Source organism: Nycticebus coucang, chromosome 1 (assembly GCF_027406575.1).
Source record: "Nycticebus coucang isolate mNycCou1 chromosome 1, mNycCou1.pri, whole genome shotgun sequence".
NCBI classification, from domain to species: Eukaryota; Metazoa; Chordata; class Mammalia; order Primates; family Lorisidae; genus Nycticebus; species Nycticebus coucang.
The window spans coordinates 3,546,729-3,569,842 of NC_069780.1; the positions used below are offsets into that span (position 1 = coordinate 3,546,729).

Sequence of the window (23,114 nt, forward strand, 5' to 3'; positions counted from 1 at the left end):
GTAAATGAGAAACCAGATAATGCCACCATCTAGTATAACTCAGGATATGAGGTTAATTTGTTCATTATTAGCTGAAATTAAAATTCCATGCCAGCACTAAAGTTATCTCTAAATTACTTTTTTCTTTCCATTAAAGCCTGTAGTATTTTTGTAACCTGTCTTTGACTTGCGGTCCAGAAGTGAGTTGGTGAAATTTTCACGTAGTTTTCTTATTCATTAAAAAGAAGTAACTCTAAACATTCCATAAATAAAAATTATGTCAGTTCACACTGACAAAAGAATACATCATCAGGAGACCTGGGTTCAGGCCTAGCTCACAGTGGTCTGACCTTGACAAGTCACTAAAACTCTATTTTAGTTTCTCCCCTATGAGGTATTTCAGCTTTAAAATGCTCTGATTTAAAGTTATAATTAATAGTGTATTTAGCCACAGTGTCACAGTAGTGCCTTTCGTATTAATTTTACAACATTCAGACATTTGTTATCACCTAACTACTGGCACAACAAGCAATTCGTGTGACTTACAGGGAAACATCCACTTGAGAAATTTTTGTCCATAACCATAGAGAAAATGCATAATACACTGTGACCCAAAAAAGTTTCATGATTTAGTACTTACCTGTAATGCATGCAACAACCCTGATATTTTCTTCCTATTTTTTTTTCCAAATACAGGGTAAATTGATTTCACAACCCCATGAGTCACAACCTTTACTCTGACAAGATCAATTTAAGAGCATAAGATATGGTTTTTATTTCTATGATTCTAAATACAATGAGTTCTAATTAGTAGGATTCTCCTGGCATGCTCTAAGAAGACTTTCCCAGAGTGTTCCTTGGAATGTTAAGTGTTTCACCAGAAAAAAAAAAAAAAAATCCCTAACAGTCAACTAAAGTTTGTGAAATACTCAGCTAACCAAAATAAAAAAGATTTCCTTCTTTTAGGCATCACGAGGACTTTAATAACACAAATACATCGTGAGTCTTCAAGGGAAGATGTAGTACAGTTCAGTCCCCCACTGACGTGACTATAGAATGTGTTTTCCTGGTGCTTTCCCTCTGCAGAGCACTCTTGGGCACATGCCGTTACAAAGCTCAATTATTAAAGTAAAATGAACTTCCATTTAGGTTCCATGCACACACAGATTCAGCCTCAGTTTTCTAAACTCTAAGATTGTTTAATAATACTGCTTTTGCAAAATGTTCATGAAGATTAGCATGATGTTGCGTGTAAACTAACTAGCACTCTGTCTAGAACATAATAAGGGCTTAAGTGTGGCTTTTTTAGCTGAAACTGATGGCATCTTACAGATGGCTCACTAGTAATGAAATAGGGGAAGTTCTAAAAAACTAGAAAATGTAAACAACTAAAATACAGTTGACTTTTTTCTTTTTTTTAACCAGAGTCACTGAATTCCTTTCACAAACTGGCCCTACCAGCCTGCCCCAGCATGGCTTCCCTCCCCTCCCCTACGCTGCCTGGGCTCCCCCTTCAGGGTTGCCCTATCTCACCCTTGCTCCAACTGTCGCAGTCTTCAACCCCACCTTCCTCTTTGTAGCCACGTGGCAAAAAAACATTTTATAGAAGATGCTAATAGGAGCTCCACAAAAATTCCAAACCAATACTTGTAGGATATTTTCTTTCAAAGTATGTTTTAACTTCATAAACAATTTTTTAAAGTAATCATATGTGCACAGCTACTGGTGTGTCATCTTCCTAACTTTTTAAATCATCCCCTTTAAGTCATGATTTCATGAAATCAGTCGACATGTAGACATTTTACTGGTGCCTCCTCATACTGAGTAAGCAGAGTTGTGGGATTATTTTCTGTTTGAGGCTAACTGATCAATTTTTTATATCTTGTCATTATTTGATATTTTTGAGCCCTAACGGTTATTGCATGTTGAACAACTGTACCTGTTAAACAAATGAACAACATTTTTGTCATTGCCTACACCAAAGAAGTCATCAATAAACTCTTCTCTTAGTTTTGTGGTGATTATCTTGGGCTATGTAACTTTCCCACATGTTAACATATCTAATAACCTGTCAGTATTCTTTAGATACACTATAATTTTTCTTTTTTTTGAGACAGAGTCTCACTATGCCGCCCTCAAGAGCACACAGGTCACAGCTCACAACTCACAGCCACCTCAAACTCTTGAGCTTAAGTGATTCCCTTGCCTCAGCCTCCCGAGTAGCTGGCACTACAGGCACCCACCACAACACCCAGCTAGTTTTTGGTTGCAGTTGTCGTTGTTTAGCAGACCCAGGCTGGGCTCAAACCCACCAGCCTTGGTGTATGTGGCCAGAGCCCTACCCACTGAGCTACAGGCGCCAAGCCCAGATACATTATAATTTTTAATTTTATTTTACTCTGTGATGAAATACATTTGACAATTCTATACTCAAATTTGTTCAAAGTGTAAATATAAAACTTTCTTGCATCAAGAGGGACTTTACCTAACAATTGCAATCAGTGTAACCCGGCTTATTGTACCGTCAATGAATCCCCAACAATAAAAAAAAAAAAAAAACTTTCTTGCATCATAAGTGTCTAGATTTATATCTACTTCCTCCTCTAAATTGAGGGCCTTGACCTGTATTTTGTTCACTTTCCATCACCAATGTCTTGTCTAATTTCTACTGCATGGAAGATGCAGAGTACTTTAACGACTAAAACCCTGTCCTTCTTATCCCCTGCCTGATGATAAACTTTATTCCAGGTCCTGGGATTCTTGACACCTAACTGATGTTAGCACAGAGGAACATTAGAGTAAGAACAGGGGACCTACCACTCTGGAACACTGAGAAGCTGGGCTGATTTCCCATTTTCCCCACACTCACCCCCTACAGCCTCACAGAATAAAGCTACAGGACAACCAAAGTGAAAGAGTGGAGGTGACAGCAGCATGTGTAGAATTATCTTGTTGCTCGTGGAGATCAAGAGTTGATCTCAATCTCTTTCTGTTCTCACATGTCACCCTCCTATTTTACACAACACTAATTTTTTCATCTCTGGGCCAAAGAATGTTGTGTAAACATTACACCTAACATTTTTTTAACCAAGGCACTAGGTGGTTAGGAGTTAAGATGCCAAACTTTCATGCTCATTGAATACGGCCTGGAACATAGTAGGAAAAAAAGAATATGTGTTGAATGAATGAGAGAGTGAATAATTACTGTCTCTATTTAATTGAGTGAGAGGAACGTGATTTCCCCCACTACTATCAGTGACTAAGCCAAATCCTATTTAGGTTTTTTTCATAGAAGTTTTCAGAGGTCTATCAAAAGTTTAAATAATTAAACATCAGAAAAATTTATGAACATTAGTATCAGGAAATCGGGGATGGAAAAGCCCTCTTCGGTCATCTAGTTTGTGTTCTGGCTCGTGGTTGAGGCAGTGTTCTTCCTGCAATCTGTTCTGTCAGGGGAAAACAAATATCTTGCAAGGATAAATTTGGTGTCCAGGAGTCTTTAATCATTTTCTTTTAGAAAAATAATGTCACAATGGGATAAAATCTTGTAGGAAAATTACCCTTCATTTTCTTTGATCTTCCTCTTTTTTCTTGACTTTGAATTATCCATTGCATCCTTAACTATGATTAGCACCATAATAGCCTCCTTTTTAACTCCATGATAATAAAGTTTGGTTTAACAACTAATATATTTAGCTGTTTATACTCAACCAACAAAAGCATATATTTCTCTGTACTTTGCTTTGGTGTTGTAGTCTTTTTATATTTCTTTAAGCCTTCAAAACATTTTTTGCTTGGAAACTCTGAATGATAATAGAAGAGCCAAGACTTTTAGCAGAAACAAGAAAGCAATTAAAATTTAAAATTCTTTCAAATGTTCTTTAACATGGCATAACCTATAATAATATTTGTAACTATTTTAATAGCAAAGGATTTAGAATTACTATCAGGCTAGTTTGCATGTATCTGTTGATTTCCCTGTTGATATGATTGCTCAAGGAATTCTAAGGTAGCAGGATGGTGGATAAAGCAGATGCATGTTTAGAACTGATTCTCAGTGCATTCTCCTGGAGAGGCAAGGGTTCAAAGTTGGGGGGTGGGGCATAGTGCTTTACCATTGCTAGGCAATTCATGTTTGATAAACTAACCGACACCTACCAGTCACCAAAGCTTGCATTTTCTATACAAGGTATATTTTCTAGACCTCTCAACATTGCACAACATTTGGGAGGTACATCACAGCACCTAAGACACTGAATTAATTACCATGTTTAAAACGTTAAAGCAGGAGTCAGACTTTTCAGTCAGATTGAATAGGCTTTACTGAGAGGCGAGAAATCCAGACAATAGGTGGTTACAGCTCAGAAATGGGATCCTTCAATATGATAGTGTAAGTACCTACCAGGCAGAAACTTAGTCAAGTGTTCTGAATTCACACCAGAGTCAAAATAAGACACAATGAGCTTATGTGGGGGGAAATAGCTGCATTAAAATTACAGTTGACAACACTTGCATATGAAAAATGAAACACAACTTTAGCCTAGGATGAAGGAGGGATGGAGAGGGGGTGGGAGGGATAGTAGGGGATAGTAGGGGGACCACAACTATGGAGCACATTGCAAGTACAAGTTGGATCTATCATGTGTAGAACACAAATATCCTAATGCTATAATTGGGAAAATGAGGTGAAAGCTATGTTGATTATGATGTAAGCACTCCAATTTGTACAAATAATCAACACACTGAAAATGGCATAAATGTATTTATGATCTATGTACAAAAGACTTAATAAAAAAATAAACTTAAAAAAATAATTAAAAAAAAACAGGGATGGAATTATAAACAAATGAAATAAAAATGTCATTCATTCATAAAAAAAAAAATTACAGTTGACAGAATCCCTCCACTTGGGTTGTTAGCAAAGCTAGTTAACAGAGCAAATTCTATAATAATAAGAAGTTCCATACATCTTTGAAATTATGTTAGAAACAGGATTCTTTTCATGGTATCTGAAGGTAGAGAGAAAGAGTCAGACACCTTCCAGGCATTTCGCCCAAGGGCTAGGAAGTCAACTGCACCTTGGGCCCTGGGAGGCACAATATGTTTGTTTTGGCATCCCCTAGATATATTCAAACAAATATATCATGAATATATGAATTTGTATCATGTTATTAGTCTTCTGAATCCTCAGAATCCAATATCCAGCAAAAGCTTTCCTGAAATGTTTACAAGGGTTTTCGGCTCTTGTTTCATTTTGTTTTGTTTTAAGGGAAAAACAAATTATTGCATCCCATCGAGTTACTGAAAGTCATCCCCAATTTTACTTAATAAAAACAGCTTTTAATTGGAATGATACAAAGGAGATTAGCATAGCCCCTGTGCAAGGATGACACACAGATATGTGAAGCATTCCATATTTTTTGCCCACTGTCTGCACTGCTATTCAACATAGTACTGGAAGTCCTGGCCATCGCAATCAGGCAAGAGAAGGGGATCAAGGGTATTCAAATGTGGTCAGAGGGGGTCAAACTCCCACTTTTCACAGATGACATGATTTTATTCCTGGAAACCTTCAGGGACTCAACTATAAAACTCTTAGAAGTGATCAAGGAATATAGCAGTGTCTTAGGATACAAAATCAATACTTACAACAGCTTTTATATATACCAACAATAGTCAAACTGAAAATATAGTCAAGGACTCTAATCCTTTTACAGTAGTGCCAAAGATGATGAAATACCTGGGAGTTTGTCTAACAAAGGAAGTGAAAGATCTATATAATGAGAACTATGAAACCCGAGAAAAGAAATAGCTGAAGATGTTAACAAATGGAAAAACGTACCATGCTCATGGCTGGGAAGAATCAATATTGTTAAAATGTCCATACTACTAAAAGCAATCTACAGATTTAGTGCAATTCCTATAAAAGCACCAATGTCACACTTTAAAAACCTTGAAAAACTAGTACTTCATTTTATATGGAATCAGAAAAACCTTGAATAGCCAATACGTTACTTAGAAATATAAACAAATCAAGGGGTGGCGCCTGTGGCTCAGGGAGTAGGGTGCCGGCCCCATATACGGGAGGTGGCAGGTTCAAACCCAGCCCTGGCCAAAAAAAAAAAAAAAAAAGCAAAACAAATCAGGAAGCATCACGTTACCAGACTTCAGACTATCCTATAAATCTATAGTGATCAAAACAGCATGGTAGTGGCACAAAAACAGAGATGTAGATGTATGGAACAGAATAGAGAACCAAGAGATGAATCTAGCCTCTTATTCTCATTTGATCTTTGATAAGCCTAACAAAAGCATTTATTAGGGCAAAGATTCCCTAGTTAACAAATAGTGCTGGGTGAACTGGCTGCCAATCTATAGAAGACTGAAACTGGACCCATATCTTTCACCTCTAATAAAAATTGATTCTCACTGGATAAAATATTTAAACTTAAGACATGAAACTATAAAAATACTAGAAGAGATTTCAGGAAAAACACTTGAAGAAATCATCCTGGGAGAATATTTTATGAGGAGGACCCCCAGGGCACTTGAAGCAACACCAAAAATATATTACTGAGATCTGATCGAACTAAAAAGCTTCTTCATTATTAAAGTCACTGTAAGTAAAGCAAACAGACAGCTTTCAGAATGGGAGAAGATTTTTGCAGGTTACGTTTCTGACAAAGGTCTGATAATTAGAATCCACAGAGAACTCAAACTAATCAATAAGAAAAGAACAACCCTATTTCTTTGTGGGCAAAGAGACTTGAACAGAAGCTTCTCTGAAGATGACAGGTGCATGGCCTACAAAATGAAAAAGTGCTCATCACCTTTAATCATCAGAGAAATACAAATCAAAACCACTTTGAGATATCATCTACCTCCAGTAGGATTAGCTCACATCACAAAAATCCCAAAACTGCAGATGTTGGCATGGATGTGGACATAAAGGAACACTTCTACACTGCTGGTAGGACTGCAAACTAATACAGCCATTTTGAAAAGAAGTATGGGGAATTCTCAAGGAACTAAGAGTTGACCTATTGCAGGATCAGTTGACCATCTGATCCTGCAATATCATTACTACATATTTATCCAGATAAACAAAAATCATTTTACAACAAAAACATTTGCATCAAAATGTTTGTTGCAGCCCAATTCACAATAGCCAAGTTGTGGAAGCAGCCTAAATGCCCATCAGCCCATGAATGGACTAACAAATTGTAGTATATGTATACCATGGAATACTATGCAGCCATAAAAAAGAGGGAGACTTTACATCTTTTATGTTTACCTGAATGGAGCTGTAACATATTCTTCTTAGTAAAGTATCTCAAGAATGAAAAAAAAAAGTATCAGTATCCAATGTACTCAATACTATTATGAAACCAGTATATAAACACTTACACATTCATACAAATGATAAAATACAAAGTCCAGAAAGAAAGAAGGGAGAGGAAGGAGAGGAAAGAGAGGGTGAGTGGAGGGAGGGTGTTTGGTGGGACCTCGCATAATGTGCACAATGCAAGGTACATTTCCAAACAACTAAGAGTATATTATAAATGTCTTACTACAAAAATAAGTAAGTGAGGTGATGGTTATGTTAATTAGTTTGACTTAAGTATTCTGCATTGTATATCAAATCATCATTTGAACCCCATAAATGTATACAGTTATGATTTAATAAAAATTAAGTTTAAAAAAGCAGCTTTTAAATAAGATCAGTTCTTTAGTCTTTAGGGTATTATATGCATTCTTGAAGGTAGCAATTAACTTTTTCCAGACTAGAACTAGTATAAATTGGCAAAGAAATGAAAATGGGATTAAAATGGGATTTAAAAAAAAAAAAAAATTCACCATAGAAATGAAAAACTAGTTATGAAATCAACAATCAGCCCTAGACTGTCTCTCCCTAAGAAAACACAATGTACAATCAAAGAATATAGCTTTTTAGGAAGAAAAACCAAAAGAAAACAAAACAAAAACAGAACTCTGATCTGGAAGGTGTGGGTTTTTGTCTAAATAGGTCCTCAGCCACATGATAACAGATGTAATCAAGTAGAAATTATTGCCACTCTTATTTTGTTTCTATTACTATAAAAGGTCACTTATGGTAATAAAAAAAACAAAAAGCCACTAAGATTTATGTCTACAGTCTTTATTCTCTTGTTGTCACACTAAATAAAGTAAGAACTGAGGATCCACTACTATTCTGGCAAACTGCAAAGGCTAAGTGCTTAGTGGAGACGGTTCAAATGTGAAATTACAGAACTATTTTAGCCACCCTATGCCATCTAGAAGAAATATGAACATTTCAGAAAGAAGTCTTGCTATCAACATGACTTAACCCAGAATCAAACATTCTAATGATATTTTAATGTTTTTCACACAGTTGAGGATAATTATCATAAATACTTATTCTCTGTATTAAATTATTTTTATCAATAACTGAAGTTTTTAATAGCATAAGGAAGTGATACAAGTCTGTAAACTTCAGTTAATCCTCAAATCTCTTGCCTGGGTCACTGAAAAATTTCCAGCATATGAACTAAATGCCTACTTGTGACAATTCATCCTGAAAATATATGTCACTATTTATTACGCTGTTTTCTTAGATGCACATAAGAAGTTGACTTGTGGAGGTTTTAAAAAATTGCGCACTTGTGCAACTCCCAGCTATTCTGATTCAGTCGAACCACTGTGGAAACTTGGCATCTTCCTACACAAGTCAATCTCTTGTTACTTACAGCAGTGCCACTCAAATCTTTATGCTATTTTCATCCTAACACATGCAGGTTCTGATTCAGTGAGGCTGGGGTGGGGCATTTCTAGCAAGGTCCCAGGTGATGCTAACATTGCTGGTCTCCAGAAGACACTTTGAGCTGTAAGGCCATAGGACAGCTAATTACCAAAAACAGGAACAGCATGACACTAAAACAAGCATGAGCTACTTAGAATAACATCTAATTTTCTCTCCTATTCCTTACTAAACATCCATTGTACTCAATCAACATATAATTTAGAACTAGGTAAAAACAGGTCCAGAAAGCATCTCTGTGGCATTGATTAGGAAATTGTGTTTTTGCTAAAAACTCACCAACTCACGTGCTTTCTTACACAGGGAGCATATTCAAGAAAACCAGTTTAAGAAAAGTTAATTATTAATTTTCACAAAATAAATCATAGTCCATGTCCTACAATCTGTTCCGGAATGTCTAGTGCTCCCGGGAACACAGACAGACGCTCCTTCTGAGGAGCTGGTTCTGAACTGGCCCTACAGTGAGCCTGCACAGAGGATGGAGACCGGCCCACAATTTGCTGTCTATTAGCAGTTTGCCCCAAATAAGTATTAAGATTCAGGAAACTGAGGTTATTGATCAAAGAAAAGGCAGTGGCGGGACCGCAGAGTAGATGATCTTATTGAAAGAATAAACATAAAACACAAAATTTTTCATTTTGAACTAGTTACAGTTCAAACAGTCATACAGCGCTTTTTGTCATTGCCATCTGCTTGAGTCCTTCATCTACATTTCAATTGGTTCAGAACCAGGAGGAGTAGAAAGCAGGACAAAGACAGTAACTTGTCACTTACTCCCTACCCTCAAAGACCAATCAATATCTGTATAGATTTTCTTCCTTTGTCCACGGTTGCTATGCACTACTTCATAAGTTTTCTAACCTGAAACCATTCTTATTTTGTGGTATAATCTCTTCTCAATGGTGGTATAATTTCTTCTCAATCATGATATGTTATTATATTAAAATCATGTCATATTACATTTTCTAATACCTCGTGTAGAATGTTTACACTGTCATAATTGAGATAGAACTTTTTTCTTTTGTCAAATTTTGCCATTAGGCTTATATTAGCTGAACGTTTTCTTCTTAGGGTCTTCACATTCATTCTTTCTCATAGGTTTAGAAGAATTCACCTGTAAAACTATCTGGACAGGAGCCTTAAAAATATATACGATTTTTTATTACTTCTCCAAGTCATTAAGATATATAAATTAGTGATATATAAATTAGTGACTAATTATTTTAGAGTCTATTTTACTAACTTATATTTTCTATAAAATAGTATAAATAATTCAAATCTTTATCATTATTAATATAGTTATGTAAGAGTCTCTTATTTTTAAATTTTTATAGATCCATCATTATATTAATGTTTTAGTTCTTTATTATTTGGTTAATTCACCATCATTTTATATATTTTTTTTATCTTTTTAAAAGGAATAGTTCTTAGCTTTTATAATTATCTATAGATTTTCAACTTGTAGTTGCTTATTTACCTCTTGTATTCATTAGTTTTTTTCCTACTTTCCTTAAATTTGACTGCTTATTTTCTACTTTTTTGAGGTTTTTAAATATCATTTAATTTTACTCATTTTATTTAATAATAAGAACAGGTGGACTCTCATTTTCTAAAATGGTGCCTTTGGGGGGTGGTCATTTATTGTAAGTTTTGATGCACTAAATTTCATTGTTCTTTTTTTCAGTGTAGTCTCTGGAAATTATTTCTTTAATTCAAGAATTGCTTAAGTATAAGTTTATTTTCTTTAAACTTATGCTAATAATTTCTATTTTTTATTTATTTTGCCTTGAGATTGGTGAGCCCATTTTAGTTTCCAGACTCAGGCTTTCTTTGGCTCATTATAATTTTCATTAATTCTCTTTTTATTAGTACTTTTCTCTTACTCTATTCTGAAATCTCTACCATATTTATGGAATTTCTTGCTCCTGTCTACATCTCTTTTCTTTCATTTTTATCTCTATTTCTCTTCATTTATGTTCTTAAAGAGACTTTTGACCATCCAAACCTAAAATTCTACTTGCTATCATAGACCAGCCTTTCTTCACCACCTCCTTTATTGCTTCTAATTTGGCAATACTTTTAAAAACTTCTTGGATAGGTTTCTTCTCATCACTGACCATGTTGGTCACATAGATGTAATGCTTCTTTGAATCTTACTGAGTACACAAATAAAGAGGTTTAAAATGTATTCCTGATTCTCGTAGTAAGCTCCAATGCTTCAGGGAAGCCCCTTCTGTTTTTCTAAAATAACTAATGTGCCTGCTAAGTCTTCTGTCTCCTCAGGCACACCAGGGACAAAGGAAATTAATTTTCTTGTTGTCACTGTTAGAAGTTGACAAGGAACTGCTAAACACTATGGGTCTCTGCCCAAACCTTTCAAGCATAAACACACATAAATATGAAAAGCTGAGATTTACTGTGATCATACTTTGCTAGTTCAGAGGTACAGTGGCCTGGGGAGAAGTATCTGAAGCCAAAGACAGCAAGGAGTGGCCAGGAATTAGCTGGAGGAAGGCCACCATTCTTTGCCTTGCATGGCTGCAATTCTACTAACTAACCAAAGAAGCGCCCCACTCCTCACCTGGTGTGCCAGGTAGGCAGGGAGTGGATGCCACCTTGGAGTCTCCACTTGCCGAGACCTTCTAGAACCAGTGTGTTTCTCAGAATTGTTAACAGGAGCCATGTCACAGGACTTTGGAGGGAGGGCAAAAGAAGAGGGCTGGTGGCTCAGGAGGATTCTGCAGATGCTTTGCACCTGTTCCCAGTACGTTACCTATAGAAGAGAATGTGTTTGATCAACCATTTCTTTATTTCAATCCTGATTATTTGAGAAATAGAAATTGTTCAAAGTTTCTCATGTGAGAAAATCCCTACTTCTGAATTACCAGAAGTGATAAAAGTTACTCCTTTTTTTTGTATCCCATTGATTATTTCAATTGGAGTCATAGCATCATTAGTCATAGATGCTTAATTAACGATCTTTATTGATGGAGAGGCTTTCTTTTTTTAATTTTGGCAATAAAATGATGCTCCACTCACCCTATGTGATGTCTCTGAAAACAGAGCTTAATAACTGGGTCAGCCTGTCCAGGACATCTGAAAAAATGCTCGACTTACTTTGGTCCACGAGTGGAAGGAAAGTCACATAGGAGCACATGCTCCCTCTACATTTCCCCAGCTTCTGGCAACTTCCAAAACAGTGGCAAAGAGAATTTTGACCGAGCACCTCAGAGATCTCTTCAGCCTTTTTGCTCAGAGAAGTCATGTTTCTCTCTGTGGATCAATAATATATTCTGCCTCACTGTACATAAAAGAATTATATTTTAAATCCAAAGAATAGACCATACCAGAAGTTCACCTTTTATAACAAAGGGAATAATTTCATTCGTAGATAGAAACTGTTAACAGCATGATTATAAGACATAAATGCTTTCTTAACAGTAAAATAAAAAATGAATAAATGAGTTGAATGCTTTTGGTAAAATATATGCAAATTTAAAAACATATATGATTACGATTTTCTTAAGATAAGTCATCAGAAATATATCTTTTTAGATCCTCTTTCTTATTATCTTCTTTCTTCCAAGAAAAGTTATCCCTCCTAAGCTTCTAGTATCTAATTCCTCACAAGCATCTCAAGCACCTTTACCTGCAAACTGTCATAAAATATAAAAAAGAAAGCATTCATGTGAATGCACCAAAATACAAACATTTCTCATTTAATTTGAGATACTAACCATGCGTGGACAGTAATTCATTCACACACAAATTCATAATTCAACTCACCACACTCTGTTCTGAGACTTCTGAGGAAAGGCCTCCATCTTTAAGTGCACGTGGTCTGATTTGGTTTCACTTGATTTTTGTTTATCTATTTGTTTTATTTATATTAACTCTTTGGTAAAGGTACAGAAGTCATTATGTATGACAATACATAATGAACATTTGTACATTTGAAAATGTATTATCTTAAATCAAATTTTAACAGATAATAATATTAAAAATGTACTTGCTACAAATTCTTTATCACATTCTCTAGGTATAAAGACAGGCCTAAGGCTAACAAGGAAACACAGGCAGAGGTGCCATGATCCACCACCACCACCTAATAAATCCGTTTCTTCTAAGTTAAGAAGGGAAAGTGGCTACATGAAAGCTAGATTACCAGATCATTGATTGTCAGATTATTAACTGATCAGATTCACTAAATCTATACTGCTGCATTCTTGATGGGGGGGAGAGGGTCTTCCCTGAAACTGCTCAGTTTGGGAAACTGTCTCAGTAAGGAAGACTTCTGACTGCATGGAATAGAACCTCACCAGGAATGACCCTATTTGTCTCAATAATAATAAGAAAACCATTCAGGCTAGTGCTAAAAATACTAGCAAGGACCTGTCTGTCCATCTTTCTGGGTCTCATCCTCAGGATTACAGCCTTATGGTTACAAAATTATTGCTACACTTCAGGTATAGAAACTTCTATGAGGAGGAAGGGGGGAGAAATCAGTGATGGACAGTTGGCACCTATAAGCAAGAAAACAAAACCTTTCCCAAATTCAGCAAATTCTCTGTAAGCCTCATTGGCAATTTCTGTGTTGTATGACTACCACTAGTTTCAAAGATGTCTGGAATATTGAATTATTTCAAGTAGGCTGGCTGCCTAGCTTAACCAAATTGACTCTTTTAGTAAGACAGGGGGGAAAAAGCCGAGATATTAGATAGACAGGGTATTATCTGCTAAACAGCCTGCACCCGCAGATGCCTCTCTGTTGCTCTAAGTCAGCGATTCACAACCTGTGGGTCGTGACCCAGAGAACTGTATTAAAGGGCTGTGGCATTAGGAAGGTTGAGAACCACTGCTCTTAAGTAGTGATAATCCTGAGCCACTTGTTCTGTAATGTCAGCTGAATCCTAAGGTGGCAGAGGAGTTGAAGCTTCCTTTAGATCTAAGCAACATGAATAGGTTACTTTAAGTAGTCATTTAAATAGATTTTGTTTCACATGCACTTAGATACATTCAATATACTTTGTTTCATTCTTCTCCACACTGATAATTTAAAACAATCTATACAATGTATTTAATGATATTCACTATAAAATTTCTGTTGAATTTACCATTTCAAATCTTTTACACCATCTTCAAGGATGTAATGTCCTCTATCCCTTAAATGTATCAGAACATTTCATTCTATATGTACATTATTTACTTAGAATAATAAAAAAATCTGTCCCCCAGTGCCTCCATCTTTCCTCAAAGCTCAACCTGACCTTGCTCTTTGACTGTGGGAAAGAAGGAAAAAAGGTCCATCCTCCATCTCAAAGGCAATTATTCAAACGTACTGGGATTTTTTTTTAGCTTTTTATGTTAGAATAGTATGTAATTTACCAAAGGTCACAAAGATAGTATGGAGAAGTCTCATAAGCCCCACTTCCAATTCCCTCTATTACTAACATCTCACATTAGTGTGGCAGATTTGTCATAAGTAATGAGCCAATATTGACACATTATTATTAACTAAAGTCTATACTTTATCCAGATTTCTTTGTTTGTTTGTTTGTTTTTGTGCTAACATCCTTTTTCTGCCCCAGGATTTCACTGAAGACACCACATCACATCTAGTTGGCAAGTCTGCTCAGGCTCTTCCCGGCTCCAGCCGTTTCTCCTACTTCCCTTGTTTTTCACAACCTTGCTGGTTTTAAGGAGTATTTGTCATTTTATAGAATGTCCCTCTAGTGGGTTCTGTCTGATATTTTTCTAATGATTTAATGACAGTTATAAAATTTGAGGATGAAGAGCACAGAGTTGAAGCTCCAGTGTGGCCACCTTGCGGGGAGGGTGGGTGGGTGCTATCAGTGTGACTTCTTACAGAGATTCACCCTGATCACTGAGCCAGTCTTCAGGCTTTTCACCTGCGAAGTTCTCTTTTTCTTCCCCTTTTTCACGTTGTACTCTGTGGACAAAAATGACTAGACACAGCCCACGCTTCAGAAGTAGGAGACAGTCTTCTCCTTGAGGATAGAATATCTACACAAATTATTTGAAATTCTGCATGGGAGACTGTTGGTTGTCCCTCTTGAATTTATATAGGCAATCATTTATTTATACTGATATGGACTCGAGAGTATTTATATTATACTTTGGACTATGACCCAACAGGCACCACCTCCTTGCTAAAATAGTTCCCATTTGGGCCCCCTGGGACTCATTCTGGTGTCTCCAGGGTACTTTTGACATACTGCCATCACTGGTGTCTGTATTGTTTTGGGTATTTTTCTAACATTTCACTAGCAGGTGCCCTAGGCTTATCTTGTATATTTCCTGTCCTAACCCGAGAATCAGGTACTTCTCCGAGGAGCCCTGGTTCCTTTTGTTAGAGAACAGCATGAGAAACCAAGTTCTGGGTAGCAATTTTGTTGTAACGAGAAGTACACTGGAAGAGAGTTCAAAGCTGGAATGATAAGAAAGAGGCTCACAGCCCGATTCTGTCATTTCTGGATGTGTTGCCTTGGCTCTGTTACTTGACGCTGCTCGTTAGTCTCTGCGTGGATATGGCACTGACGGCTCGCATAGAGAACAGGGCGTCTCAGCCTCGCACTGCTGCGTCTGTGGCAGGAAGCTGTCCCATGCGTTGCAGAACACGTAGCAACCTCCCCGCTCACTAGGTGCCAATGGCCTGTGTCTGTCATGACAATTAAACACGTTGCCAAACGCCCCTGAGCTGGGGGAGGGGGGGAATTGTTCCCAGCTGAGAACCGCTGCTGTACAATATTTACTGTGTATCAGCCACTAAGGGCGTGAAGTGTGTTACTTCTGGAAGGCTTACAAAAATTCCTGAGATTGATGTTGTTTTCTAGTGAGGAACACTTGCCTGGGGCTTTACAGCAATTAGAGGTGGTGCTAGGGTCTAAGCCCAGAAAGTGCGTCTTTGAGAATTCTTATCTTAACAGCACCAGCGCTGCCTCTGCAAATATACGAGCATTTCCTTTGCCTCACAGAGTTGTAATGAGAAGTAAATCAGACATCAACATAAACACATCTTCAGGTGCTCAGTACGGACAAGGCCTCAGGAGATGCTACTAGGACAGACTGGATCCCCCACCTCGGCGGACTGGCTCTGCGGCACTCTGACGCTCACCTTGACTTCCTCCTCCACAGGTTTTGTTGTTGTTGTTGTTGTTGTTGTTGTTGTTTTATCTTCTGCCTAAAAATATGCTCAGATTTTTTCCAATCGAAGAGTCTTTCCCTCAATGGGGGTTCTCTTTCAAGTTATCAAACATTTTACCACCAGGTTCACTTCTGCCTTCATAATGCTTCACAGCCTGATCCGTTTCTGTCCGGGAACACCTGTTGACCTAATCCAGGACGATAACGGACAAGCAAGCTCGAGGACACATGTTAAGACTTCCACTTCCATAGTTATATGTGTAGTTTTTTCATATCTATACTTCTTACCTACCCTGTGTTTTGAAGCACAGACTCTTAGTTTCAAATTCCTCAGGAACTTTATTACTTAGAGTTCCTGCAACTTTTCAAAAACCCCATTTTCCAAGTGGAAGTCACCATTTATACTCCCAAAGTATTCTTGCCAACATCTTTATTTTTCTTGATGGGAAACTTAAATCATCAGTATCTCTTTTATTTCTCAATCTATTACCTTATAGCACATTTTCATCAAATTATATATATTTTTGACTTCCAAAAAGTATTTTTTTACATGTAACCTTTTTTATTTTGTGATAAAAGTGCTTTGATATAAACTTCATTTTAACCACTTTTAAAATGAAACTTTGAAAAGTAAAAACAAAGTGTATACTTTCTTTACTCTGTATATTCAGGAGTATGCAGTCATTTTATTGGTTATTGAGTTCCAAAAAGTCTTTAGTCAATCTCCATTTAATACTAATTTCTACCACTTTAACAAGCTTCCTTTGATTACTCCCCGGAACATTTATGTAATTCGATAAATGGCCTCCTGCTTCAGTCTTTCCTCCCCTAAATAATCTTGAAAATCATGGACAGATTCTACTTCTTAAAACACAACTCTTATAACACAACAGCCCTACTCAAAACTGTCTGTGGATTCCAGCTCCTAAGACAGTCACTCTTCTGTAATCACCCACCATGTAGTTGCTACAAAGTGAGATGGGCTGTGAGTGTCAGGTTCACAGACAATTGTGAAGACAGCACAAAAACAGAAGGCAAAATAACATCATATAATTTTAATAGAGATTAATATTGAAATGGTCATATTATGAATATGCTGGGTTAAAGCACATTGTGAAAATGACTTTCACTTTTAAGAAGTGATTAACAGAAATTTAAAATTACACACGTGGTCACATATTTCTGTGGGACACTACTGGCCTGGACACTAAGTGCACATTCCTTGGCCTATTATGTAAAATCTATAATTTGCACCTTCCTTTTCTTCTTTTCATATATATGTGAGCGTGTATATATACATATCCACACACACACATATACATACCTGTACGGATGCACCATGTGCTACGTTCAGTTTAAACAACTGTCCCTCCTAACCACAGCCCCCCTTTGCCATCTTCACGTTTCTGCCCATGTTGTTCACTCCGGACAAAACTCCCCTGCCCCATTCCTGCCTTTCAGAGCATTTTTATGAGCTAGTAACTACAAGCTAATTCAAGAAAGCGCGAAAGCGTGAGCATAGGACATTCTACTGGCTTGTGTAGCTGAAATATCTAGACACGAATTTGAGGAACAGCTAGATGGGGGGTAGTTAAATAAGTTATCAAGACATGAGGCTCATCCTCATTCTCTCTTTATCCTCCCCCCTCATCCCCCTCTTTTACTCTTCAGCTCTCAACTCTGCCTTCCTTTGTGTTGGCTTCAGTTTAATTTCAAGATCTCTCCACACAATAAACTTCCATACTTCCTAATTTAGAAACCCCCAAAGAAGGAAAATGCCTTTCCACTGCATTAGAATAATTGTTGCCCACTGGCTACGTTTAGGTCACATCTACATCCCAGAAACAATAATGGGTTAACCTCACCCAGACCGGATGGCCTGAGGGGAGAGAGGGATTCTCTCCACAGGAAAATCAAGGTGATGACCCCATAAGTTAAGGAACTGGCTTCTGAGCAGACAGATCTAATGGATGGGGTCATGTTGTCAAACCACACAGCAGGTCCTTCAAAGTTCACCTCCAACGGTCTCTCATCATGGAGGTGAGGTCTCTACCTCTCCAGTTGGACGTGATGTCTTTCTTTTTGATCTTCAACCTAGATTGTTTATACTTCTCCTACAGCAATTGGCATTTTCTACATTGTATTATATTTATTTCTGTCATCGTGTGAGCTACCTTTACTCCATTCCTCATATTTTATTACAATACCCTAATGAGGCCCTCATGCACCATTGAGTTCATAATAGAAATCACATCTTTACTGAGTTGAAAAAAAAAAATCACCATTTAACATCAAATCTTTTATTAGGTGGTAGATTTACACACCTAAAAAAAATGATCTAGGGCCAAGAATGACTAAAAGTAACTTAATATAGTTAAGATTTTTATGAGAGATAAAACGTGATAATTCTGTATCCATACAATATATGCAGAAAATTTTAATTTTTAATAATAGATTTAAAAAGATATGTGTGTGTGTGTGTGTGTGTGTATTGTTTTTGGTTTTTTTGAGACAGAGTCTGACTTTATCACCCTCGGTAGAGTGCCATGGAATCACAGCTCACAGCAACCTCAAACTCTTGAGGTCAAGTGATTCTCTTGCCTCACCCTCCCAAGTAGCTGGGACTACAGGTGCCCACCACAATGACCAGCTATTTTTAGAGCCAAGGTCTTGCTCTGGCTCAGGCTGGTCTTGAAACTAAGAGCTCAGGTGATCCACCAGCCTTGGCCTCCCAGAGAATTAAAATATTTTGAAAATAACCTTGATTTTACATATTACTACTTACATAGTTACAGGAGAAGAAGAGTGTTAGAAAAGGAGGAAATCAGAATCAGAAAGAAAATGGATGGGCTGAAGAGAAAATCAGGCAAAGCAGGAGGAAGAACAAGGGTCACGGGGAAGAGACTTGCACCATGAATCAGAATGAGGAGCTAAGATGAAAAACCCGCCTTCCAATTCCTCTGCATTAAAACGAGGGAAAAGGAAAAACAGTGAAAGAGAAAAATCTGATCACATGGGAGAAAATACAGACAGTCCCTGACCTAGGATGCTCTGAGTTTTTGATGATGCAAAAGCCCTGTCCATCCAGTATACCGTGTGCTCTGAAGCTTGAGTTCTGGGCTCTCCTGGCCCGGCATTATGTGACCTGAGACTGCCTTGATGCTGGGTCAGCCCAAGTGACCACAGGAATACAAACCAATACGCTGCAGTAGTGAGTAAGCGGCACTCCGCAGCATTCTGGACTGTCAGGGATGTTTTGATGTTGTGTTTTGTATTTTCCCATTTCACCATGTCTACAAAACACCATCTGTGTACAGTATTCAACGCTCTGTTATGAAATAGGCTTTGTGTTAGATGATGTTACTGGACTGCTGGTTAATGTTCAGCATTCGGAGCGCATGAGAGGTAGGCGACGCTAAGCTATGATGTTCAGTCGGTTAGCAGCATTGAGTGCACTTTCAACTTAGCATATTTTCAACTTACAGGAGGGTTGAGGAACACCTATAATCTTGATTGAAATAAAAGGCAAACAATGACTTGGGGGACAATTGTTAAGAGGATTTTAGATAAAAACAGTGCCTGAAGCATAGTAGTTTTGACACCAGAGGGCTACCCAGGGCAAGCTGTGCTCATGATGGCAGCAGGGCTGGAGGGTGAGTGGAATGTGCTGGACTGCCAAACCCCAAACCCTGACCTCATCTGTGGTTGTTGTATCTTGGCTGTATTTTGAATGTGTTTATGTGGGTCATACATTTCCCCGTAGTTCCGAGTTGCTGTACCACTCCATTTAGCTGCCTTTTAGAGACTTACCTTCTCCCCGAAGGTTCTTGAGCTTGAGTTCCCTGGTTTACATCACAACACTCCACCACTATTTCTAATTTTGAAAAATTGGAAATCCATCCAAGGCCTACATATAAGAAAATAGACAAATTAAGGTCATGTAATATGCAATGTTATGTAATTAAAAATTTATTTTGTAAATGGTATTTTATAACACTTGGAAGTCCTTTCAATATAGTAATACAAATACCAGAATTTATAGTTATATATAATTATGTTTTAAATGCTATAAATAAAATATCATATGTATATTCATTACTAAAGTGAAATGGGTAGAAATAAATCAAAATATCATGCATCAATATCTTGTAAGATTATCAACAACTTGTTTTTTTATTGTAGTTTTCTGTATTTTATCAATTTCCTATAAAGAGTTTCATTACTTTTATAATCAGAAAACATACATAAAAATAAACTGCGCTCTTACAAATGTAGATAGGACATTTGAACACTGGTCAGGCGTCTGGGGTTTCAAGGTCTTAATCACTACACATAGTACCAGCACTCTAGTTTGCAGCCTGAAAGCGCGGCAGAGCGGCTCCACACACCGTACTGAGCACAACACGACATTCACCTCTCCGCCTTTGTGTTCGGTGTAAATGTGTTTCCCTCCGAGATCAAACCACACGCAACTCTGAGAGCGGTGCTGGCTTCGTCATATTTCTCACAACACCCGCATGTTGCTGTACACACCTAAATAACACTACTGATGAGGTACACAGTATTTCATTTAATCTTCGCCACGGTCTTACTAGTTATAGAATGCCATTTCCCCTTGGCCCTCGTTTTACAAATGAAAAAAGTGAGGCTTCGAGAGATTAAGTAACTGGCAAAGCTAGGATTTGAAACTAAGCAGTTTCGTTCCATTCTATTCTGGACAAAGAAAAGTCCTGCCTCTGTGTCCACTGAATTCATTTCTTCTCTTTATCTGCTCTCTCCTGTGTCCAAAGGGGCCTAAATTCCTGCAGCCTTGTCTTTCTCACAGCCCTTATCCACTGGCTCAGTTCCCTTTGGGATGGGAGGGGAGGGCCACAGGGAGGGAGAAGCCACTTCACCCTCTGCCTGCGGCTGCATCTCCACCCCAGGGCTGCAGTTGCTGCCAGACAGCCCAGGCTCCTCCTGGAACTTCCCCTTTCCCCTCCAGCCAGCGGCAGTCCTAACAACCTCTTGTTGCTACCCTCTGCCCCACTGACCTCTCTAGCTTTTCAGCCCCTGTCTAACCTGTCTAGCCAATTCTACGGATTAAGTTCCCTGTTTCAAATATTGACTTGGCTCATAAAACAACTTCCCAGTTAAAATTTTTCCAGAAGAGTGCCCACTGGGTTTTATAGCCAAATTTGATAGACTATATGAATTTCTCAATACCAGGTTTTTCAAAAGATATTTATAAAGGGAATATTCGTCCAGTAGACTCTCCGTGAGTTGACAACCCAAGGGACTGTAACAGACTGGTCAACACAGAGAGGTGGGCAGCATAAGGAACTGGGCTGCTGGACTGAGACGTCCATGTGGTGCACGCGGGGTCTGTGAAAATGAGGTCAATTTAAGGAGGTGGTCAACATAGGGAGGAGGTCAGATATGGTTTATGCCCTAAGACTCTATAGACCAGGCTACAGAAATCCCCTGATTTGGGAGGAAAGCCTTGGGTTACATCCCAAATACAACTGGTAGAACTTCAGAATCATTTGCAGACATTTTAAAAACTGTGCCAACCACCAAGGAGCCCAGCCTCCTTTGTTGGTCTGTTCCGACCTCTTCCCCCTCATGGGGAGGACACCTTGCTCACTGCTGCAGCTCTGGCTGTCAGACCTGTCTGGCATACAGTTGGTGCTCATTAATGCTCCATTAAGTTTTGGGTAGTATGGACATTTTGATAATGTTGATTCTTCCCAGCCATGAGCATGGTATGTTTTTCCATTTGTTAACATTTTCAGCTATTTCTTTTCTTAGAGTTTCATAGTTCTCTTTATAGAGATCTTTCATGTCTTTTGTTAGGTAAATTCCCAAATATTTCATCTTCTTTGGTACTACTGTGAATGGAATAGAGTCCTTAACTGCTTTTTCAACTTGACTGTTGTTGGTGTATATAAAGGCTACCGATTTATGAATGTTGATTTTGTAACCTGAGACGCTGCTGTATTCCTTGATCACTTCTAGGAGTTTTGTAGTAGAGTCCCTAGTGTTTTCCAGATACACAATCATATCATCTGCGAAGAGCGAGAGTTTGATCTCTTCTGACCCTATATGGATACCCTTGATCGCCTTTTCTTCCCTAATTGCGGTGGCTAAAACTTCCATTACAATGTTGAAAAGCAATGGAGACAATGGGCAGCCTTGTCTGGTTCCTGATCTGAAAAGATATATGGAGAACACTCAGAGATCTAAAAATAGATCTGCCATTCAATCCTGTAATGCCTCTGCTGGGCATATACCCAGAAGACCAAAAATCACAACATAACAAAGATATTTGTACCAGAATGTTTATTGCAGCCCAATTCATAATAGCTAAGTCATGGAAAAAGCCCAAGTGCCCATCGATCCACGAATGGATTAATAAATTGTGGTATATGTATACCATGGAATACTATGCAGCCTTAAAGAAAGATGGAGACTTTACCTCTTTCATGTTTACATGGATGGAGCTGGAACATATTCTTCTTAGTAAAGTATCCCAAGAATGGAAGAAAAAGTACCCAATGTACACAGCCCTACTATGAAACTAATTTGGGACTCTCACATGAAAGCTATAACCCAGCTACAACTTAACAATAGGGGGAAGTGGGAAGGGGGGTGGGTAGAGGGAGGGGGATCGGTGGGATCACACCTGTGGTGCATCTTACAGGGGTATTTGCGAAACTTGGTAAATGTAGAATGTAAATGTTTTGGCACAGTAACTGAGATAACGCCGGAAAGGCTATGTTAACCACTGTGATAAAAATGTGTCAAATGGTTTATGAAGCGAGTGTATGATGCCCCATGATCATATCAATGTATACAGTTATGATTTAATAAAAAAAAAATGCTCCATTAAGTTAACGCCACCAGATGTGTTAGTTGTCTGATAATTACTCTATAAGTTTCACAGGATTTTCAACATAACACCTCTGACAAAGTTGCAAATTCACCAATTAGTCACATTTTGATAATTTTTATAAAGAACACTTAAAACTTCATGTAATGTTCTCTGATGAGAGAGGAGAAGCAGAGAGACGTGTTGACCAACACAGGCAGAGCGTAGGTATTTTAGAAAGATCTTCAGAGGTCCAGAGAGGACCAAATGGTCTAAAAACATTTTTTTTCAATTAAAAAAGCA

The 23,114-nt window shown here is 37.9% G+C and overlaps 1 protein-coding gene and 1 non-coding gene across 2 annotated transcripts in view; one reads left to right on the plus strand and one right to left on the minus strand.

Annotated features, from left to right (window-relative positions):
- ADAMTS3 (ADAM metallopeptidase with thrombospondin type 1 motif 3) overlaps window positions 1-23,114 on the minus strand; it is a 302,681-nt gene that overhangs the window by 274,971 nt on the left and 4,596 nt on the right. Inside the window, exon 2 of the mRNA XM_053571068.1 lies at window positions 19,772-19,868. The gene's annotated coding sequence lies outside the window, so the exon portion shown is untranslated. The remainder of the gene's footprint in view (window positions 1-19,771; window positions 19,869-23,114) is intronic.
- LOC128592514 (U6 spliceosomal RNA) lies at window positions 5,298-5,400 on the plus strand. Its single transcript, XR_008381903.1, has one exon. It is a non-coding gene; the product is annotated as a U6 spliceosomal RNA (small nuclear RNA).